Source organism: Phalangium opilio, unplaced genomic scaffold (genome assembly GCF_054372755.1).
Source record: "Phalangium opilio isolate 3A_F unplaced genomic scaffold, DU_Popi_V2 ptg001170l_1, whole genome shotgun sequence".
In the NCBI taxonomy this organism is placed as follows: domain Eukaryota; kingdom Metazoa; phylum Arthropoda; class Arachnida; order Opiliones; family Phalangiidae; genus Phalangium; species Phalangium opilio.
Genome location: NW_028324255.1, coordinates 10373284 through 10395870, shown reverse-complemented (window position 1 = coordinate 10395870; position 22587 = coordinate 10373284). Strand labels below are relative to the sequence as shown.

At 39.8% G+C, this 22587-nt stretch overlaps 1 long non-coding RNA gene across 1 annotated transcript; it reads right to left on the bottom strand.

Moving 5' to 3' along the window:
• Window positions 1-20127: 20127 nt before the first annotated feature.
• Window positions 20128-21361, bottom strand: LOC149587207 (uncharacterized). The gene is made up of 2 exons (XR_016380293.1): window positions 20630-21361; window positions 20128-20521 (listed from the first exon to the last, which is right to left on the bottom strand). It is a non-coding gene; the product is annotated as an uncharacterized LOC149587207 (long non-coding RNA).
• Between the last annotated feature and the right edge of the window lie 1226 nt (window positions 21362-22587).

Sequence of the window (22587 nt, the reverse complement as noted above, 5' to 3'; positions counted from 1 at the left end):
AGAAGAAAGTAGAAAGGAACGCAGACGCTCCTGTCCAAATCAGTCACGCTTTCCAACGGTTTCTCCCACTTCAGCTGTTCAATCGTGTAATCGAGCTCAAATTCCAGGTATTTGAAAACTTTCCTTTCGAAAATGGGTGCCATGCTGCGATAGAACATTCATCAAAACCCCTTCATAATTTTAGGATAAAATTCTTACCGACCTCATTTGGACGAACTCGTGCAGTTGGGGACTGCTTCTCACCCAAGAGGTGTTGAACATGGTGTGTACGTAGTCGAACGCGACGTCTTCTTACGAAAAGTAAAGACCGCCTTTGCTCTTGATGACCCCTACGAAATGTTTAAGTTGATCTTTGAAATTGCCTAGGTCCTGGTTCATCCTTAAATATGGTAGTAGGGAAATCAGCATTTCGACCGTTACTATCATACTTTTTTCCCCGGAATTAACGGGTTTGAAATCTTCATACAAAGTAATTCTAGTTTCTTCCAATATTTTCATTTTATCGAATCCGCTTAGCCATGTCTTAACAGCCGTGTCGTGGGCTGCCTAAAGATACGCAACAATGACGGCAGAAGAATTGGTAAACTTAACATATACAGATGGATATTCACCAAAACTTGGAGGTGATCGTATGTTTCCGGCATCCTTGTAGGTGCAATACCCAATTTGATCAAGTCCGAGAGGGTGTCGATGTAATTGTAGCTTTCCGTCGTGAACTCCGTCCGCAAGAAACAACCCAAGTAGAACAGAAAGAAAGTCACTCCGATCAGCCACGACGAAGCCAGCAGACGACAAGTAATGTGGCGCAAAATGAAGGGAATCGCTACGGAGGGAACATAATTATCCCATGAGTGACTAAAGCGTCAGCCATCTTTCTTTATTATTTGGTTATTGGATCCCTCATACTAAACCGGCTCACGCGCGGGTGAATTGTTATCAACTATTTATGGGTGCGCTTAATGGCTTACGTTCGGCGCACAAGAGCGACGCGTTCTCTCAAAATTTTTCCAGCGTTTCTCAGGCCATTTTCTTGACCACTTTCTTGATGGGCATCGATTTGTATTTGTTGGTTACGATGGAGTGAGCGATGGGCAAAATGGACAGAACGACCAAAGTGGACGCGATTAAAATCACCACCTAATCAAACCGAGAATGTAATTCAATGAATTGGGCGGTGAGCGGAATGTTTATTGAGCGAAATTTACTGGAGTGTCCATATTTAAGAAGGACAAGGAAGTGGACGTGACTCTCTTCGGGGGGGGGACACGATTATCGAGGTGGTCGTTCCGTAGGGAGAAGACGGAGTGAAATATTCCAGTCGGCCATCGAAAAATGAACTTGGAGTGTTTAACGTGAAGATATTAAATTTCTAAAACCATCGTAAAAATTAACTATTTACGCTTCGTAATTTGTTAATAAATCAAAGCGCAGTGATTTCGCTGGTGAACCATACATTTCGAAGTAAATTCAAAGTTTGTGTGAAAATTTAGATTTGGTGTCAGAACTTTTTTAATTTGCATCTTTCATGTTAATCAGTGGAATATAATTTCGGTAATGACAATGGCTACTGTTCCCGACAACAGCATGATAAGAAGGTAAAAAGGAACGCAGACGCTACTCAGGTCCAAATCAGCCACGCTTTTCAATGGTGTCTTCCACTTGATATATTCAGTTGTGTATTGGTTCTGAAAATCCAGATATTTGAAAACTTGCGTTTAGAAAAAGGGTGCCATGCTGCAATTGAACATTCGTCACACCCGCTAATCATTTTAACATAAAATTCATTACCGACCTCAGTTGGACAGACTCGTGCACTTGCGGACTGCTCCTCACCCAAGAGGTGTTGAACATGGTGTGTACGTAGTCGAGGGCAAGTTCTTGTTGCGAAAAATAAAGTCCTTTCATCTCGTTTGCCCTTTTCCTGCGGGTATTGGTGCTCATTAAGAATTCGAAGAAATTAGTCAGAAATTCAACCGTGGTGATCGCTGCCTTATTTACGGAAGTAATAGAAATCAAACCACCAGTGACACTATTTACGAAATCTTCGCCAAGTTTCTTTTTATCGAGTGCGCCTAGCCATTCATTAACAACAGGGTCATGTGCTGCCTGTATATAAGGAACAATGTCAGAGGAATTGAGAATCTTAACATACAGAAGGATATTCACCGAAACTCGGAGGTGTTGGTATGTTTCCTCGAGCATTCCTGGTGGAATTCCCGATTTGATCAAGTCCGAGAGAGTGTCGATGCGATTGTAGCTTTCCGTCGTGAACTCCGTCCGCAAATAACAACCCAAGTAAAACAGAATGAAAGTCACTCCGATCAGCCACGATGAAGCGAGCAGACGACAAGTAATGTGGGGCAAAATGGAGGGAATCGCTGTAGGTAACATAATCATACAGTTCGCTTTATCATGTGTGATTAAAGCGCCTGCCATCTCACTTTCGTCATCTAAGCGAAATCTCTGGTAATTGAATCCCTCATGCGAAACCGGCTCGCGCGAGGGTGAATTGTTATCAACTGTTAGCCAAAGCTTAATCGCTTACGTTCGGCGCACAAGAGTGACGCGTTGTCCTAAACATTTTCCAGGGTTTCTCGGGCCATTTTCTTGACAACTCTCTTCTTGGACACCGATTTGTATTTGTTTGTTACGATGGAGTGAAGGACGAGCAAAAGTGACAGAACGACCTCTTCATTTCATCGAAATAGTCCATTCCCATATATTGTGGGTTATTTTGACGCACCCTTATCCCACTGCTCCACCCGAAACTCGTGAGACCGAGTTGAATTTTTCCCCATGCTAAATTGGTTGGTCGGACCGCGCGTTTAGAAAAATCTTTATCAGACCCTGCCCTATTGAAGATCACAAAACAGCCTACCCGGGCCCGACCCTGCCCTATTGAAGATCACAAAACAGCCTACCCGGGCCCGATCCTGCCCCATTGAAGATCACAAAACAGCCTACCCGGGCCCGACCCTGCCCCATTGAAGATCACAAAAAGAGCCTACCCGGGCCCGACCCTGCCCCATTGAAGACCACAAAAAGAGCCTACCTGGGCCCAACCCTGCCCTATTGAAGATAATAAAAATGTCTACCCGGGTAGACGGTATGAAAACCCTACCCGACCCGACCAGCAAAAAGTTTTAAGTCATTTTCTAACTAAAACCTAGGATTTTTCGACCCGATATATGTCGGGTTGTATTGAAAATCAGGGGCCCTACTCATCTCTAAGGGAAATGTCTATAGTTTTAACAACTTTTATGTACAATAAAAATGATTCTCAATCAGACGGCCTAGTAGAAGACAACGATCGCACTAAATGTAAAAAGAAGTGCTAAAATTTAAGCACTAAAGAGTAGTTTAAAAAAAGCTGGATAAAACCAATAAAATCCGGTTTAAACCAGCAAAAAACCACACCAGTGGCTTTTTCAAGAGAAATCCGGATTTTTGCCAACCCTGCTATTTATAGTGTATTTAATTCTAGTCTCATTGGTGTATCTATAATAAATGACGCTTTTTTGAACATCAAAGATAATTAAGATGATTTGAAAATTCTAATTCTATACCTGTATTTAAAATATCGGTTATTTCCAAGAAATTTCATTTTTTTTAGTTTCATTTTGGGGTCGAAGTAAATTTTAGCATTTACAATCCGCTATCTTCGGAGACTGTAAAGTGTTGCTATTTGATCAGAGAGAATTTTACACATCTGTAAAATTCTCTTTGATTTGATTTTCGATGGTTAATTAGTAACGAAGTTGTCAATAGTACTAGGCGATAATAATTTAATAGAATAATAAATACATTTTGTATTCTCCGTTGAATAGTATCTTGAAATCTGGGTATTTCTGGCAATCAATCCAGACGAGCATTGGTCAATGTTTCTTGATCCATCACCTTAACCGCAACTTTTGTTGACCACTCTCCACTTTCTTAAACTGTTGGAGCCATAAGCGTGAAGGGGCAATTTAAGAAATCTTGAAGCTTGACGCAATTAAGTCTTAAACCCAGAGAAGGTGGTTTATATTACTGGTAATTAAAAAAACCCAAGGTTAGAAGAGTTAGTCTTGAAAAGGTTAAGAATGAAAAGAATACGTTATCCACTGGAATATTTACCCATTCTAAGATAGAATTTTTATTAGAAGCAGGCATGCATTAAGTACAATTAAAGGACCATTTCGTTTGGTCGGTTTGTCAAGAAAGTTAGTTCAACTTAAGCCAATTATTCTAGTAATAGAGTTCATGACAAAATAATAGGTTCGATATCACTAAACCGAAACTTTTTTGCTTGCCTGTTCCTATTAAAAGTTACTTTTTCTCTTAATGAGCGTTTCGATTACTTAGTCTGGCGCCAAGATTTCTGAGGGTAAATTAGAACCAAAACCAAGAGCAGCCCAAATAGTCAGTCAACCGGTGTACGGGCCACTCGTACGCTGAACGGCCCCTATGCTTTCCTGCATATCCTCCCTTTAAATATCATTGTAATGTACTGAAATCTATCGGGAGTTAGTCGTACTAAAAGGAAAGGGTGGTCTCCCTTGTCAACCCTCCTTACTTATCCCTTTCATTTCCCTCCTTATGTCGTCCCCTAAAACCTTCAACTGGTTGTAAAATTCTGAAAAATTCTACTACTGAGGAATCAGGGTAATTTTATTTCGCCATCTAGTGGTATTTAGTTTCCATTTTTTTATTCAATTATTACCATACATTACTTTTTAGAAATTTTATCAATGCTAAATCATTTATTTAAGAGTAAAAGGAACAATTTTTGTTTTTACTTAAATTTTTTTGATTTCTTTAATTTCCGCTAGGGAATAACAGGTTTAAATAATTGCAACGGTTTTACTTTTCAAAATTTTGGCGGTATAACGAACTCTCACTAAAATTCTAAAGCCCTCCAAACCCCTTAAGACACCCTGCTATTTTGTATGTCTATCTTAGCTTCCCTCAGTCCTAGCAGGGGTCCGAGTCAGGAGTAGAAAATACCGAGAAGGGCAAGCTTTTTATTGTTGTAAGGTAGAAATATTGTTAAGGTAGAAGTTGCCCCCAGGCAACTCGCTGGTGGTCAATACAAAAGGTAGTTTCGCCTAAAGGAAATCTCGGACGCTTGACGAGCTGTCAAGCGATCCTAAAAACTGATAAGCCATGCGGAGTCTTGGCTTTTTGGGAGAGCGACGAAAAAGGGAATTCAGGTTTGAGATCTAGAAGGAACTGTATTTTCCCGTCCAAAGTAACCTCTCAATAAAAATGGATTCAAAGTTTTAAGATTATTTTTAAAATTCGTTTATTGTGACACTAAACACCACAAACCCCCAATCCGAGTCACATTGTTAAATTTCCCCTTTTCAAACTCCAATAGGGGCACAAAGGCACCTCTTGTAGTTCACGCTTTAACAATTCAGTGAGAATCAGAATCTGTGGTTGCCAGTCAAGGTCGGTCAAAATCGTGCAGGCAATATAAGGTTAGAGCATAGAGCCTGTTTTCGGAAGGGAATTTCGCGGTGGCTGGTTGGGAGGGTAGAGAGCGCGCGCCCCCTAAGATGACGTAGTAGTGTTCCACTAAAGAAGTTCCGCGCGAGAGCAGAGAGAGAACCAGGGAACAAAATTTAAAATTATAGGTATTTAAAATGCCGGGCTACAACTGTGCAGTAGTTGGTTGTGTGAACAACGTCATGAAAACCAAGAACATTGGAGTTTCGTATCACAAGTTTCCTGTTGAAACGTGGGTTCGTAAGAGGTGGATAGAGAAGATGAAAACAGACAAAATTAATACAAAATACTCGAAAGTTTGTTCGTTACATTTGGCAACTGAAGATTTTGAGTCCGATTTAAAATCTCAACTTCTAAATATAAAGCCTAGAAGATACTTAAAGAAGAATGCAGTTCCTTCCTTATTGCTCGACAATAAATGTAATTCCTACTCCAAAGAAAACTGTGATAAGAATTTAAACACTCCAAATACTCCCAAATTCGATTCGTTGATAAATAACTCGGTTCCTTCCATATGTGATAGTCATTCGAGAGAAAACTGTGATATCAATTTAAGCATTCCAAAATCTCCCAAATTGGACTCATTGAAAAATAGCTCGACCCCTTCCAGAAAAGAAAACTGTGATAACAATTTAAACATTACGCCTACCAAATCAGTGTACCTGAAGGAAAACTCAGTTTCTTCCTTAACATCAAATGACCATAATTATACTTCCTACTCAAAAGAAATTGATTTCAACTCGTTGACATCTCCCTCTTCCCAAAAGAGAGAAAGCCTACTTGAGAAATCAATGAATTCTTTATTGACCCCCCAAACCCAAAGTTCCTTTACGTCTAGTCTGTTTGAATGTAAATACCAAAGTACGCCAAAAATATGCAAGGAAATTCGATCGTTGCCAGTCAATAAAGAAAACAGTATATGTGATTTTTCAAAGATAATTACCTCTCCTATGTCCAAAAAGGTAAAATCAAGGTTCATGGTAAATGAAACTCCGAAATGTTCGCTTTTAAAGAAGTTATCAAAGCAAAATAGCATAAGAAAACTTGAAGAAAGTATTGAACAACTAAGCCAAGACTCGCACACAATTGATTCGGGTATCAACTCCTATTATGATTGTGGAAACTTAAATTCTTCGAATCGACCTTCACGAAGTATCTCTTCTATTCAAAATTCTACAAGGAGTCCATGTCAGTGCAATTTTAAGGAAGTTTTGGCCAAAAATAAGAAACTTCTCTTAGCGCGAAAAGCAAGTATCGCGAAAACTAAGATGCTGATGAACAGATTAACCAAGAAGGACCAAAAAATACGCTCATTAAGGTGCAATAACTCAATTCAAGGTATTGAATCACGTTTATTGAGGAAAGACTTAAAAAGGCTGAAAAAAGAGAATAAGTTGCTCTCGGAAAACAACTTCAAACATGAAGAAATTTTACAAAAGGTTTTTACTAAAAGCCAAATTAAAATGTTAAAAGGCTCCAAAAAAGTGAAGTGGGATGATGAAGATATTGCAAGGGCCTTTGCATTATGGTACCTCAGCAAACGAGCCTACATATACCTTCGTGTGCAGCGCAATATTCCTTTGCCTCATATAGCAACACTTAGGCACTTTGCTTCTAAGCTAGATTTCAGGCCAGGATAGAGAGTAAGGATGACGGTATAAACCCAAAAATTTTACCCACCTTCTTTCCCCCCTTTCATGGGGGGGTAAAATTTTTGGGTTTATAGCGACATCCCTGGGGTGGGGGGGGGGAGATGGGGGGAATTGATGACGTCACGTGATGGTGTTGCGGGGGAGGAGAGGGGGGGAATTGATGACGTCACGTGATGGTGTTGGAGGGGGGGGAATGGGGGTTGAATTGATGTTGTTGGCGGGAAATTTGAATTGTTGAGCCACCTGGTGGTTGTTTTCTTGATGACGTCACAGCTAATTTTTGATGATGTCAAGTGGCTGGTACCTGTAGGGATAGGCTTATGCTATTGTAGATCCTGGTAGGCTTATGCTATGGTAGATTCTGAAAGGTAGGCTTATGCTAGGTTATTCTAGGCTTATGCTAGTTGTAAAACAATCGGATTTTAAATCAAAAACATTTAATTAGCGTGATAATAACATACATAATTAAGTTAAATTAATAATAAATTGGTTAAATATTTAAAAAACCTCCTCCTTAAACTTGATTCAAGCCGTATCTGAAGATGTTTTTTCTATACCGGACTAATAAAGCGCCGTTGGTAGGAAGTCGAACCCTGGAATGGAAACTCAAATGTTGTTGAAACAACACAGAGCTGGACGCATTACCACCAGGCAACCACACGGTTTGTTAATAAGCTCCTTTTACACTTTTTTTAGTCGTCGTATATGATTTTGAAATTGTTTAGCAATTTTCATATCGTTAATTTTTCGATTTGCGGTAAAAGCTTTTAGGAAAGCTTTCGTACTTTTCTTCTTACTTCTATGAATAAGATAGAGGGCGCTATATTGCCCGCATACGCTACTTTCTAGCCTCTGAAGATGTCGCTTACCAAAAGTCCATTTTCTGCAGTTTAAAGATAAAAATCTTCTTATACTAGGCAGAAATGGTGGTAAACCGTAGCTATCGAAATAATACCCTACACGAGCTACATCTATAAAGACCGATACCCAGTGAGAACCCTTTTCATAGTGCTGATCTAAAATTTATAATTAACGATGCGGGATATCTGGTAACCTTAGGTAACCTATTTGATGCGAAAACACCCAAAAAGTTGGGCGTATCTGATAAAGCGAGAATCAAGTCTACGGTGGTGGTTGCTGACATTTTAATAATCTACAATTACGTTTCTATTTTTATCGATTTGAATCATGCTTTGAAATTCGGCGTATACAATGCAGACTGCGGCTTCGGGCAAAGGTTTAGCGAATCCCATGTCCAATCTTAATTGTCCTTGCTTAACGGGGTTCCAGTGGTTTGTTTCGCTAGCCGATAGGTCCGGTGTCAGATCAAAAGCGTAGAGGGTTAAGCCGTTGGCAAACTCGTTGGGAGTAATATCGTTACCGTCGTCTTTATAATGAATACCCGTGCCCGCGAACAATGTTTGATAAGCTTGTATATACAAGTTTTTAGCGAAATCAGGAGTCAACGGTTTCGAAGGTATTTGTTCGTTATCGAGGTACAGAGACAAAAAATTTAAATCGTAAGTTTTAAAGTTAAAGGGATTCAGAGCGTAACTCCCCTTGAACGCCGCGTTGGAAACTATTCCAGTAATGACGCGATTAGGCTGAGGGCCTAGATATATATTGTTAAAACTCTCGGTGCTACTTCCGCTAGAGATAGTTTTAGTTTTAAGTTCGGTGCGCGTAAAATTATATTTGGCAGTACCGTTATTAAGCGCTGCTTCATGCGCTAACAATATTTTAGGACTGAGTTTAACTTTACGTACCGCGAGTGAAGCGTCTAGTATCTTGACTTTACAGTTTTTGAGAGTGGCTGTTTCTTCACACATTAAGGCAAACTCGTCCTTGTTGCGAGTAAACACGACTTTAAGGTCCACCCCGTTTAAGAGATATTCGGGAATATTAAACACGTCACTAAACACGGGTGTAAAAAATTCAATCACGGCCGATTTAGCAGTTTTAGCCATTCGGGCGACGAAACCTTTATTTGAAAAGTCGTCAAACTTTCCGGCTTCGTCCTTTTCCCATCCGGCCATCATGAGGTGAGATTTTTTGGCCGCGGGTCCGTAATTTGAGACAGTTTCGATAAAAGAAGTGAAGGCGTAGTTTTGAGCGGCTGAAGAAACTCGGGTGTTGTTCAAGAAAACGTCGCAAGTTCTCCACAATGCGTGGCCGGCGTTGTTCACGAAAGCTACCACGGCGGCATCGGGAAGATCACTTCCATCTTCGTTGGTGATTTTGACTTTGTTGTAATGCATGGTGTGGGCTACATCAATGTAGCTATCTCCATTGCCCGAGATGAGGTATTCGAGGGTAGAGCTATCACCAATGGCCGCCAAGGGTTTGGCCCATACACCTTGAGCATGTTCGACACTAGTTTGAATCGGCACGGGTTCAAAAATGTCCAATTCACTCTTAAGAGCTTGGAGAGAAAACATGATTTTTTTTCAGGAGCTAAATATATCGCGTGGCGTCTGCTTTGAATGACAGTGATAAACTGACAGGCGTTTAACTTTGCGTCTCTTTATCTTTAATCCTGAACCTTGCTGTGCAGCAGTCATGTTCTCATAAGTTTCCTGCAATCTCTTTTTCGCGGCACTTTTCACATTCTGACCTTGCATTACGTCACCAAGAATCTTTTGTCCCGTACTAATGGCTCTAGGTGCCAAATACTTTGCACCTCTAATTAATAAGGGGCGTGCCCATCTAAATAACCCTTTCAGGGCGCTCCCAATTCCATGACCTTTTTGGTGGGGGGTCCCGACAAATACTTTGACACCCCTCCACCCCCTACCTGATCTAAATAATACCTCCTATACTCGCAACGAGACTCTAATGTTTGGGGTTTTGGCATGGTCTAAAGTGTAGTTTACAGGTCGACGTTCCAAACTCGAATGACGCGGCTTGGCCTAAACTATTCCTTATATCAATGTCTATAGTATCAAAGTAACGTTTAACAACTTTAACGTAATGGGGAGAGTTAAATGATTTAGTTATAGTCGAACCGTGAGGTTTTTCGCTGTGAACGCCTACTATACGAAGTAGCGGGGCTACCGTATCGCCTATAAATTCATTAGCTACTATATCGGAATAAATAAACAATTGGTCGGGAATATAATAATTTAAATTAGCGGGAACAGAGCTTCTATACGATTGGCTGGTTTTATCTGAAGGGCAAGAGAAAGACGTACTTTGACCTTTTGGGGTTTTAAATCCTAATATCCTTTTCAAAGTGGGAGAAAGAGCCAAGATACCGTTAGGTTGAATAGTTAAAGAAATGTAATCAGAGAGGGGATCCGAATCAAATTTAAACTTTGAACCGTATTGAAAGCCGCTTAATCCGGAAGCTATTTGTTTAAGGAGGGCTTCTAAGGATTTGTAATAACCCCCGGGAACTATAAAGGCCTCGGCTTTAACAATAGGCTGTGATTTTCCGTCCCGACCTTTTTTATTTTCATGCGAGACCACCTGCACGTGACCTTCATTGGGTACAAAACTTCTACAAGAGCAACCTCCCAGTCATCCCCGATCAGCTCTATAGCCTGGGGCAACTTGGTAGTGTAAGAGGAGGTCTTGTTGTTGTCATAAATTTTCATGCTAGCGTTGCTCGGTAGCGTTAGGTAAAAGGGAGACTGCATCTTTAGCCGGAATCCAAGAATTCATAGAAGGAGGATAGCCTAGCCACTTTACAAAGAGCTCCTTTTGTCCTCTACTAGTGCGCTTGCGAATTACTTTCTCGATCTTGTACGTCTCGGGTCTAACTACCGACTGAAGTTCCATCCCGTAAAACACCCCCTTTATTGGTTCCCCGTTTAAATCTTCTAGTTTGAATACCGGAGGGCGTCTGTCAATTTTCCCCACTATTTTAAAAACCTCTATTGTGTAAGTTCGCTCGTACCCTTTTTCAAAAATCATATTATTCCTACTTACTCGGACGTATTCGCCCACCTTTAATTTTTTCCCGTAAACTTTCTTTTCGCTAAAGTACTTTCCGTAAACATTTTTAAAAACCTGAAGGACATTGGTACCAGTAACTTCCAAAGGAGTCATTTTTATCACGGAATGCACCGAGTTATTGTAAGCAATTACCAGGTCATCTATATATCTATTGGTATTCTTTTCTGTAAAATACCTGTACATGCGTGACTTTGATTTAATCTTTCCACCATACACGCTTTTATATCGTCATCTCAGTTGTAAAAAATATAACCCCTTTCTCCTTCAAGTATCCTTGTAATTGGGAATTTCTAAATTCGGTACCTTTATCCGTTTGCAGTTTCCTAGGAACCCTCTCTCTAAAGACAGACTTAAAAGCCTCAACCGTTTCAACACCGCTTTTAGATTTTAAAGGTACGGCCCAGGCTCTTCTGCTAAAACAATCTATTACGGTTAATATGAATTTGTACCCGTCGTTGTACTGACTCAAAGAACGCATATCGTTCAAATCCGCCTGATATTGATCCCCTATGTTAGTTACAACCACCTTGTTTCTTTTAAACTTTCTAAAAACTCTCTTATGTAGAGTGTACGCGTCTTTTCCCTTTAACCAATCTAGTACTTGTTTCTTACTAATACCCTTTAATTTCACTGCTAAATATAATTTTTCAGCACCCCCGAAACTGGCAGGGTGGGAAGGGTTAAAGTAGATACCTTCTAAAATTTTGGAGATTTTACGTACGCTGCCCATTTCGGAGACTCGGTTTTAAGTTTTTTAGCTGCTGACTTGACACTAACTTTGGGAGCTCTAGTTCTTTTGATTTTAATTTGTTGGGGTATTGTATACGAGGTTAAGGGGAAAAACTAGAAAGTAGGTTTGTAAATGCGTAAAAACCTCTAGGTTTTGGGTCTTTGTTAGAGGAAGGCTTGACAAATTCTAAAGCTATATCTCTAATGTTCGAGCCGGGTATTATTGCATCATTAACTATAATTTCCCCACTATCTGTCCACCTAAGCTTTTCAGGGGTAGTGGATATCTGATCAACGATACTTTGTACATGCCCTATATATTTAAGGGGGATATCGTCTAACCAAGCCAAGTTATAATAGTCGGATGTCGGTTGGGGGACCGTGGGTATAGGTTGCCTAGCGATAATATGTAAATTATTATATCTTTGTAGAGTCTGTTCGTATAAGCGCCATTTTGAAGCTTCGTCTAAATCTTTACGAGCTAAAATAACATTCATTTCATTGTCCAATTCCGAAACTACTTGTTGTTGGGGGTGGGGAAAGGGGTCGTTTTTAAAGGTAGAGCTAGGGACAAGGTCCATTTTCTGAGCGTACTGCATTTTTACTGACTACCTCCTGTTATGGCGCCGATAATAGAGGAAACGAGAGGGAAAAGGAAAGAAAAGAAACTACCACCCTCCTGAACTAGTATATCACGTTTTGTTTTCCAAGATATTCTCTTATTAGCAATTTTTCTAAGTTTTGCTGAATGCCTAGCTAATCTAGCTTTCTGACTTTTATTTAATTTAACGTTACCGTGTAAAGTATTTTCAACACACTCTGCGATTGCGTCAATTAAGGGTTTCTTGGCGTTACGTAAAATGATTCTACGTTGTTTTCGAGGGGATTTGGCAATAACGGAGAGCAAAGAAACATCTCTAGAGTCTTTGGATCGATGGAATACGTTTTGGACGATATAAATTACAGTCAAGTTGCGATGATGCGTTCCCTTGGTAAAAAGAGAACCAACTTCTCCTTTGTTCTCGGTCATCAAGTCATCAATGATTAAAAGGCAAGGCTTACCGCCTGTATATTCTAATAAATCTGGCATACCTTGTTTGAAAACCACAAATTTTCTCAAACTTTCGAAAAAAGGTTGCCATTCACCGTAGAACCAATGTATTTCGCTTATATTAGGGGAAAACATGGCTTCCCTGTTCTCTAATATTTTTAAAACTAATTGAGTTTTCCCGCTTTGAGACGGGCCTGCTATCACCATGTTAAAAGGATGGTAGAAAGGATACATGACCTTACACTTTGACTTTCAACGAACTAATGAGATAAAGATTGTAAAGTGTTTGTATATATATATATATATATAGAAGAGATCGACACGGAAATGAACAATTGCAATTTCGAAAATACATGGGATATTTAAGGAAGCATTGACGAAAAAATTAGTTAATCACAGGACATTTCACCGAAACGAAAATGACTAATTGATAATATTGATCAAAAACAATATGACTAGAGACTTTATATAACGACTATATACATGCTGACTAAATAAATATCACCGGGACTGACTAGATAAATAAATAAATAAATAAAAAAAGAAGAGACCCCTCACAGAAACAGATACTGTCGAATGTGCTCAAACTCGATAACCGTAAGGTAGCGTGCGGAAATCTTCAATCAATCTGACCTTATCCACCACAGTTCTATAAACCTTGGACTGGTCGACACTTATAACAGTGTGATCAGCCTTTCGGCGTATTTGCTTGGGGATTGGTACTTGGATTGGTTCCGCCGGCGGTTCGTAAATGCCTATAAGCCCCATTAACCTATCCATGTTAACCAAATCTTTGGTGGTATGGTTAAGTCGGAACCCCTTAACCTTCATCTCGACGGCTGTCGATCCGGTATCAGGGTTCACAACTCGGTATGCGTAGTTCTTACATCCACCACTCGCATATTCTTCGATGTAGGCCTGGGGTCCGTACTTTTCAAGCTCATTGGTCATTTCACCGAGGAAATTCCCAGTTTCGATTTCTACGCCCCCTGGTGTGTAAACGTACAGTATCGAATCAGTGTCTGTATATAAAACAGACTCACCCAAGCGGTCTAAGTATGAATAAAGCTTAATCCGAGCCATGGCAGTGGTGTAGGCTGCGATCGGAACACTGACATTTTTATTAATTGGGTCAATCTCGTTGATATAACACCACTTAGCAACGCAAATGTCGTCGCTAACTGGTATCAACGTCTTGACCTCAATTGCTGGGTCATAGAACAAGTTAAAGAACTTCTGTGGATCATCGAAGACTTCAACCTTGTCAAGCCGAGTCCTCTCACCAAATTTGCCCCAAAACGAATTCAAACACAGTTTGGCGATGGTACGCTTGCCAGCGTTCTTCTCGATACAGCTAGGATCAAGTTTTACCCCTTCCTTTTCGTAGTGCTCGGCCACGTATTGATCTTTCTGCGCTTGGGTTACTACGTCAGAAGGCCAGCCGCTACTTTCCTGTTTTAGCTTCAGAAAGCAGTTGACGTAATTGTTAAAAAGCCCGCCTGATTTAGTTAAGGGGTCGTACTGAGATATTTTGTACGACCAGGCTTCGTGGATTTTAACAACCACGTAACCCTTTCTAACCGCTAAATGGACTTCGTCCGCCACAAACGTCCCCCTAATAACTCTTTCCTCGTCGGAATTTGTGCAATCCCCCTGATATTTGTTTTCAGCGCACAGCTGACACAGGGCAAAGCACAATTTCCCCCCGATCTTTTTTGGTAAAACTGGGTGGAAGAGGTTACGAGGGGGCAGGATATCCAGTTTAATAAAACCTTCAATCTCGTTAATGGGTGGGAAGTTGTCTGTCAAGATCGTAGGGTGGCCGTAAGGTAGTTTACCGTATTTGTTACACCATGGATATAGACTAGTGACGTCGACATATCGAATCTCCTCTCCCGGCTTAACCTTGTGATGAAGACAAAGAGCGGAAGTACGCCCCCCGAAAAATGCGCTACGGGGATTAAGTGGTTCCCACGCATCGATTTGGATATGGATGGAAGATAGAAAGGTGTTAATTTCGGGCTTTTGCTCCCTCAATTTGTGGAATTCGCATTCCCACATTTCGATTACCTTATACCCCAGCTCCCTAAGCCTCTTATTACAGTTCAAAGTATCAGTATAGCGGGAGTGTAAAGTTTGGGTGACGTCACCGTGCAAAACCAGGTCTCTGTTTACCGGGAAACAGGCTCTACACCCGTGCCAAAAACAACCTTGAAATTGGTAGACGACCTTTTGATCTGCGCCAAGATCGTCTACTAGAAGCCCGTCGACTTTAATGTTCAAAATTTTAGGTTCGGAACCGTTAAAAGCCGACTTAATTATGACCCCGCGCTTATGGGCTTCCCACCTCAGCCACTCGATGGCTACTTTAGATTGAGGGTCTTTCATTCTATAGCCGTGAGGTGGAACAATTCCAATTGAATTTGGCGCTAGGTGGTCCTTCCTGAAAACGGCGTTGCAAAGCCCTGCAATTGTCACGGCAGTGTTAAAAGGGTTAACGTCCGCAATCTTCTCAAAAATCTCCCTGTACTTTAAGCACCCCTCTCTTAAAATCCTAACGTCCAAACGGCAATAATGTATCAATTCTTCAACGTAGTTGAAACCTTTTTTGGCTTCAACTTGTTCGTTGTACCATGAAATTAAAACCGAACGTTGTTTTTCGGTTAGCCTGTCTGGCGCGTAAGATTCTAAAAGAGGCATGCTTTCCCTCAAGACATAATTTGTACTCGTAGGATCTTTTGGATCAAACACGTGTTCGGGAACAAAGTTGAAAAGCAAGTGCGGGAAATATCCCTTATTTAAACTAGGATCTAAGCCAAAAGTGGAAACAAAGCTAGATAAGGGGGATGGGATGAAATTTAAACTATCTATAATGTCAAATTCTCATATCGAATTTGCATAATCTTCGTTCCCGTCATTATCACTTGAGGGCGCCACGCTTTGATGGCTAACATGGCTTTGTACAGAAATTGTAAATCGTAGCCCTTCGCATTATGTGCTATAACGGTTATTTTGGGAGAATTGTGGAATTCTTGAAGATAATTTAAAAAATCCAGAACAGGATCATTCCCGAGAAACACCCGTTCTCGAGGCCCGCAGGTGGCGCAAGTAAAATGATCGGATTTCTCGAGAATGCATTGATCACAGATTTTTTGAGAAATACATAAGATAGGAGTGTGTAGGAAAGCATTAGGGTTTGAAGGGTCTGGGGTATTTTGAACACATTCGAGATCATAAAAGATAGTAACCGAAGGATGGGTCTTAGCTTTTTTAGCCGTGGGGTGGGCTTTAGAGTCGGTAACCTGCATGAAACAATAGTGGGGGTGTGGATTGAATTTATTGCAGATGACGCAATAGACTTCTCCGCAGTTGTGAGGTGACTTGCGTTTCCCCATATCTATTGTTTTCGCGCAACGGGGGCAATTAAAAACCCTTTGACAGACTGCTAGGGTTTTGCTTCCACTAGCCTTATGGGCGTCAAAGCATTCTTGCCCCCTAAAGTCGCGATGACAGGTCTTGCATCTAATTTCTCCCCCTTCGCAATCTTCGGCCCTTTGACAGGAATAACAATACTTGTTGCAAGCGTGAGTGAAGTCTAAGTTGTTATATCCTACAAGGCACCTCTCGCAGAAATAATGAAAATTGAAGAGAGGTTTAGGTTTGGTGATGACGTCAAAATGATTTTGATAGTTAAAAAGGTATAGCCGCGGCTTTGGATTACCATCGGCACCGGGAATAAAATCGGGTTCCCCGAAAATACGGTAGGGGACGTTTGCTCTAACTGTAAATACTCTTATTTGGTAATCTGCCAAGTATGATTGAAATCTAGGTAGAGCACCCGCCCCCGCGCATTCGTCCAATGGTATTTCCGCCGCCAGGGCTAATTCCTCTGCCATCTTCCTAAGCCTCTCTCCTGCCTTTTTCCTAATATCAGGCCGGCATAGGGCTTTGCAATCCGCCTCGAGGCTTTTGTCAAGAGGATGCATTACATGATCCCTATGTATTTTAGCTAAAACTAAAGCATTTGGGAGACATAGCCGATCGTTGTTTTTTATTTGTATAATGCATTTCTTCTCCCTGGCAAAAGTCTCGAAACTACAAATTCCTAACCGTTTCGAACGGTAGGCGCCTTGGGGCAATCTCACGCGCTGTATGGTTATTCCTATAGGACCGAGAAAAAACCTTGACCCGCCTTCAGAATTATAGGCTTTATCAGCCACTACTTCTAGTATGAATCCAATATCTATTTAGTCTCTTCTTCTAAAAAAGTCCGCGGTTTGAATGCCTGGATTATTAATGCTTGTCATCGAAATTGCTATCATGTCATCGGGTAAACAATCGTCCAAAACGTATTCTAGGAAGTCGCTTACAGATTCAACGATGTTATTGTCAAATTGTACTTCCATTTCCCATCCATCAAGATTAAAATTGGGGAAGGACACTACCCCGCTAGAAAGTACGTTTACACCTGGTGGTGCAACTAGCGGAGATGGGGGTGGAGGTGGAGGAGTAAGAACCCCACCCCCTACCTGTCCTTCCCCTTCATCCATTGACTCATGTTGAGATGGAGATATGGGGGGAGTACAATAACCGTCTAAGAAAGAAACATCGTCGTTTTGAAACGCCTCTTCAAGAGGCGATAAAGGAGGAAGAGCGCTATTGTTTGCCATAGACAGGGTGGGAGACGGAGATCTATTATTAGACGGGGGTGTAGAATAGTTTGCCATAAACGTGTCATCGGCATTTAAAAAGGCTATTTCTAACGAGTCTGGAAAGTCGACTAAAAAACTATCATCGACTAAAAAACTATCATCTTGAATAGGGAGTTCAATTTCTACATTAGAGTTGGCCATTGCGATAATTTAAAAATACAAATACCTCAAAATACTAATAATAAATCTGAATAAGCTTAAACAATAATACTAAAACACAAAAATATACTAAAATACTAAAACAATAAAATACTAAAATATTAATGCTAAAACAATAAGACAGTAATGTACTTATAAAAAACTAAATTGAAACTACTTATAAAAAATTGAGAGTACTTATAAAAAATTGAGAGTACTTATAAAAAATTGAGAGTACTTATAAAAAATTGAGAGTACTTATAAAAAATGAAAATACTTATAAAAAATTGAAAATACTTATAAAAAATACTAAAACACTTGTAAAAACTAAGTTAAAATACTAAAACACTTGTATAAAAACTAAGTTAAAATACTAAAACACTTGTAAAATACTTATAAAAAAATTTAAAATACTAAAACACGTATAAAAACTAAGTTAAAAATACTAAAGCACTATGATATGGGCACGGAAAAACTCACAAGTTTTGTTTGGGATCAGAAGATTTCTTGGCTTGCATCGACAGCGGTCAGAAGTAAACTGATGAGTAGCCTAGAGTGATCCGCCCTTTTATACTTTCGTGATACAATTAGAAAAAAAATAGATACCCCTCAATGTCATAAACATGTCTTAACACGTTTGGGCTAGTCATAAAACACTCTAAATATAAATTCCATTGATAACAATACAACTGTTTCGACCACGCCCCCTTTTAAGGTACTAAATCACATGGTGTGGGGTCCAATTAAAGAATTGACAAAATAAATTCTTTTGTTCAAGTTCGGCCCTCTTTTATGGCCATAGAAGTCTTGGAGTGACCCAAAAAGACAAAGGGAATAGATGCTTTTGTTCAAGTTCAGCCCCCCTTTTCAAGGTCATAAACCAACCTGTGGGGTGGCCCAATTAAAGAAAAATAAATTCCAATGCATCTCGGGGACCCGAGGTCATTCACCCCCTCCCTAAAGCCATAAATGATTTTGAGGAACTGTCAAGACTGAAAATAGGAATGATTTGAATAATTTAGTTAGAATTTATTCAACGCTTTAAACATTTGAAATGTTTTTCTTCAAATGACGCTTTTCGTGTCAGTCAATTGCCACGTACATGACTGATTTCGTGTCGGTGGATTATTCAATTTCACATGTATTCCTATGGGATTTTAGAAATTTTAAATGACGCGTTTCGCTTTGGTCTTTGGCAATGTAAATGTTCAAAAACGTTTTACTTTTAACACGAAATGTGTTGATAAAAGCTAATTAACATCATACACTATAACCACTGAAAAGGTTTTGTCAAGACTGTAGTAGGTATAATAGTATTACAAAGAACAAATTAAGGAAAAAAATTATATTTATTTCGAGTTACATTTCAAGTTTTTTGATTGGTTCTTTTATAATTTAGAAACGTAATAAGGTATGGAATATATTACAATAATAGGATCTAACTTTCCTGTCTCAAAAGTTCTTGAATAAACATTTCAATTATAGCTTTCTCGAGATTAACGCGTTTAATTCTTAGTACAATATCGTCATTCGGAGTAAGTGTTGTTGGTATGGGTTGAGTTGGCGGAATGACTTTTTCTTTCTCCCACTCTTCTTGACGGACATCTCTGTACTTTCTGTTTGGTGGCATGTCTTTAGTCAATGGGTTTTGGATGAATATAGGCATGTTATTTGTTGGTAATCCTTGAAGTAATGGACAGTCTGCCTTGAATTTCTGATGCTCTTCGAAAACATTATCGTTAGGTTCCCATCCTCGTAGCGTTAAGTCACAAAAATGGCATTTAACAGCGTCGGTTCCCGAACTTAAATAGTAAAACCCATGACGGGCTAGTTCTGACGGTTTTACAAACGTACTCGCAAATGCACCAAACGTTTCTAGACGGGTAATTTCTCGATTCATCTTATCCTGGCGGTGTCTAACAATCTAATGAGGTCCGTACCAAATCAGACGCTATTTATACCCCAAATAAGGGGATGAAAGGTTAGATTGTAATGGACGCTGTTACTAAGCAGACGTTAATTCGCGAAGCTCTTTCAAAGCCTGGGAAAATAGTGGCCGTTACTTTCATCCTAGTAACTGTATTCCTAGTTGAATTTGCATTTTGGTATTTTAAAAATATTACTTTAATTTCGGGTAACGCAACAAAGACATAACATGTTGAGACTTGTCAGGATAATGCCTTAGGGGCAAACACCTGGAAACAATTAAATGTTTCGTGGTAGGAAGAGTCACCAACTAACAATGCAATAAATCCGAAAATAGATTCCATTCATAACAATACAACTGATTCGACCATACCCCTAAACCCATTAAAACACGTCTTTATAGTAAAAATAACAAGAGGTTACAAGTAAACCCTTACAATTTTGTCGCGCTTTCTAATGTATTTTAGCAATGTATAATGAACTCCATATTGATTTAATAGCAAAGGATAATTATTACAAAAACTATATTTAGGCACTGTATAATTAATGCCTTACTTATATACAGTAACATTGCTAATTAATATTGAAATCGTATAAAGAATATCTCCTCAACAAAAGCCGAGATACAACAAACCCCAAAAAATCCTTATTTCTCAGCCTGTTACGGCTACAATGACAGGGAGCCGAACATAAAGAGGTCACACAAAAGACACGTGTCCTTGGAATGACCCATATTAGTTTAAAACACGTTTCCGCACAATTTAAATGAGATCATAGTGTTTAGCAGACGGCATAATGAATTTTAAACTTTTTAGGACGGTCTGAGACAAGGACTAGGCAATATCCACGTCGGCGTTACAGCGTCACTTTCGGCGAAAATGAGCCAAATAACGATGAAACCGAATTAAAAAATTAAACACCGTTAGCGGAATGCAGTGAGCAACAAAAAATGTCGAGTCCGCACGTTTAATTACCGAAATTCAAAGAATAACAGCGAAAACATGATAGTGGAGGTATTTTTAGTAAGGTCTCAAACACAGTTATAGAAAAGCCCCGTCATGAGTCCCGAGGAACAAACAATACGAGCTTTTCCAAGACCTATGGCAAAACGCTGCCAGTAGATAAAACCAAAAGACGGCGATAACACGAAAAATAGTTTAAATCACTGAAAATTAAGTTTGATTACCGTTAACGGAAGGCTTTAGAAGTCGTTATGTGCAAAAATCAAACGAAGCCAACTCGATCACGCGCTCAGCAAAAAAAATCCTTATTTCTCAGCCTGTTACGGCTACAATGCGGCTCTGGAGCAATGAGTTAGATCTCTATGAGATAGATAGAGTTACAATTCAAATACTCGCGTATGCGTATTTTATTTAACACGTTTAAAAACTATCTTGACAGCTTGTTACACAGATTATAGCAGCAGACGTTAATAAAAAAGTTCTTAGGGTGGCGCCACCCGTATTTGATAAAGATTCATGCTCGATAAAAGGTGTATTGCGAAACGTCGATCTCGAGATCTCACGTTGTGACTCTAGGTTTCATATATATATTCTATCTCATTGCTCTGGAGTAGTTTAAAGAGAGCGAAGGCGAGACGACGACGAAGGCGGAGCTGACGACGAAGGCGGAGCTAATCTTCCGTTTTTATGTCTTTTATGTCTCCGTAATATTTTTTCGACATCATAGATGGCGACAAAATAAAAACGGATGGGGATAAACTCTTTTGTTCAAGTTCTGCCTCTTTTTATGGCCATAGACCAGTCTGAACGATGTTACGTATAAATATTACGTATAAATAAAAAGCCGATGGAATGTCTTAACACGTTTGTGTGAGTCATAAATCACTCAGATTCCATTGATAACAATACAACTGGTTTAGCCACGCCCCCTTTTAAGGTCCTATTGGGTGGGCAATAAAAAAAGAAGAGCATCAGTCAATATACCCATAGGCTAATTATCAACCCCGCACTCTCAAGAAAATCACGCAATAAAGATCATTCAGTTGTAACCTTTTGAACCGTAAAGACCTGCCGTAAGAATGTCCGCCAAAGTAGGAGTTTACCGCGTGAACGCCCGTGTAAGACTAGGGGCTGATTGCTCGGCGGTGTTTGGGGTTACTGGGTACGAGCCAAGCCTGCTTTTGACAAAAAAGGACGGGACTATTGTTACAATCTCGGAAGACGTTTTGAAGGAATTTATGGAGGAGTGGACGGAGATCTATTCAGCTATGGAAACTGGCGACTATTATCGTTACTTGAACTTGAAAATAAAAATAACCGTTATGGAGGGGAGTATAGTATTCGACGATGGTAGCGTATTCACTCTAACAAAGGCCGAAGCAGGGAAACTGAACGAGAAATTTAGTTTTATGAGATTTCACTTCAAGCTTTTAAACGATCAAGCCGAAGTTATTAAATGCATGTACGAAGCTATTGTAAAACGCATGAATGATATATATCAAAAATATTATGTAAGTCGTGGTACTATGTCTCACAATGATTACGACCGTGTAAAAAATTTCCTAGCAGCGTGTTTAGTTCCTTCGAGCATTTTCGAAGATTTTTGTAACTTGGTTCGTGACAAAAACTTGACGCGTAAGCTACAATTATATAATTTATTCTACATTTGCTTAAATAACGACGCGTACATTCGCGAATTAATTGGAATTGATTGTGTTCATTAAAAGTTTTTGACTAAAATTCGATTCGTAATAATAATAAGCCTAGAATAACCTAGCATAAGCCTATGTTTTTCAGAATCTACCATAGCATAAGTCTACCAGGATCTACAATAGCATAAGCCTATCCCTACAGGTACCAGCCACTTGACGTCATCAAAAACTAGCTGTGACGTCATCAAGAAAACCACCACCAGGTGGCTCAACAATTCAAATTTCCCGCCAACAACATCAATTCAACCCCCATTCCCC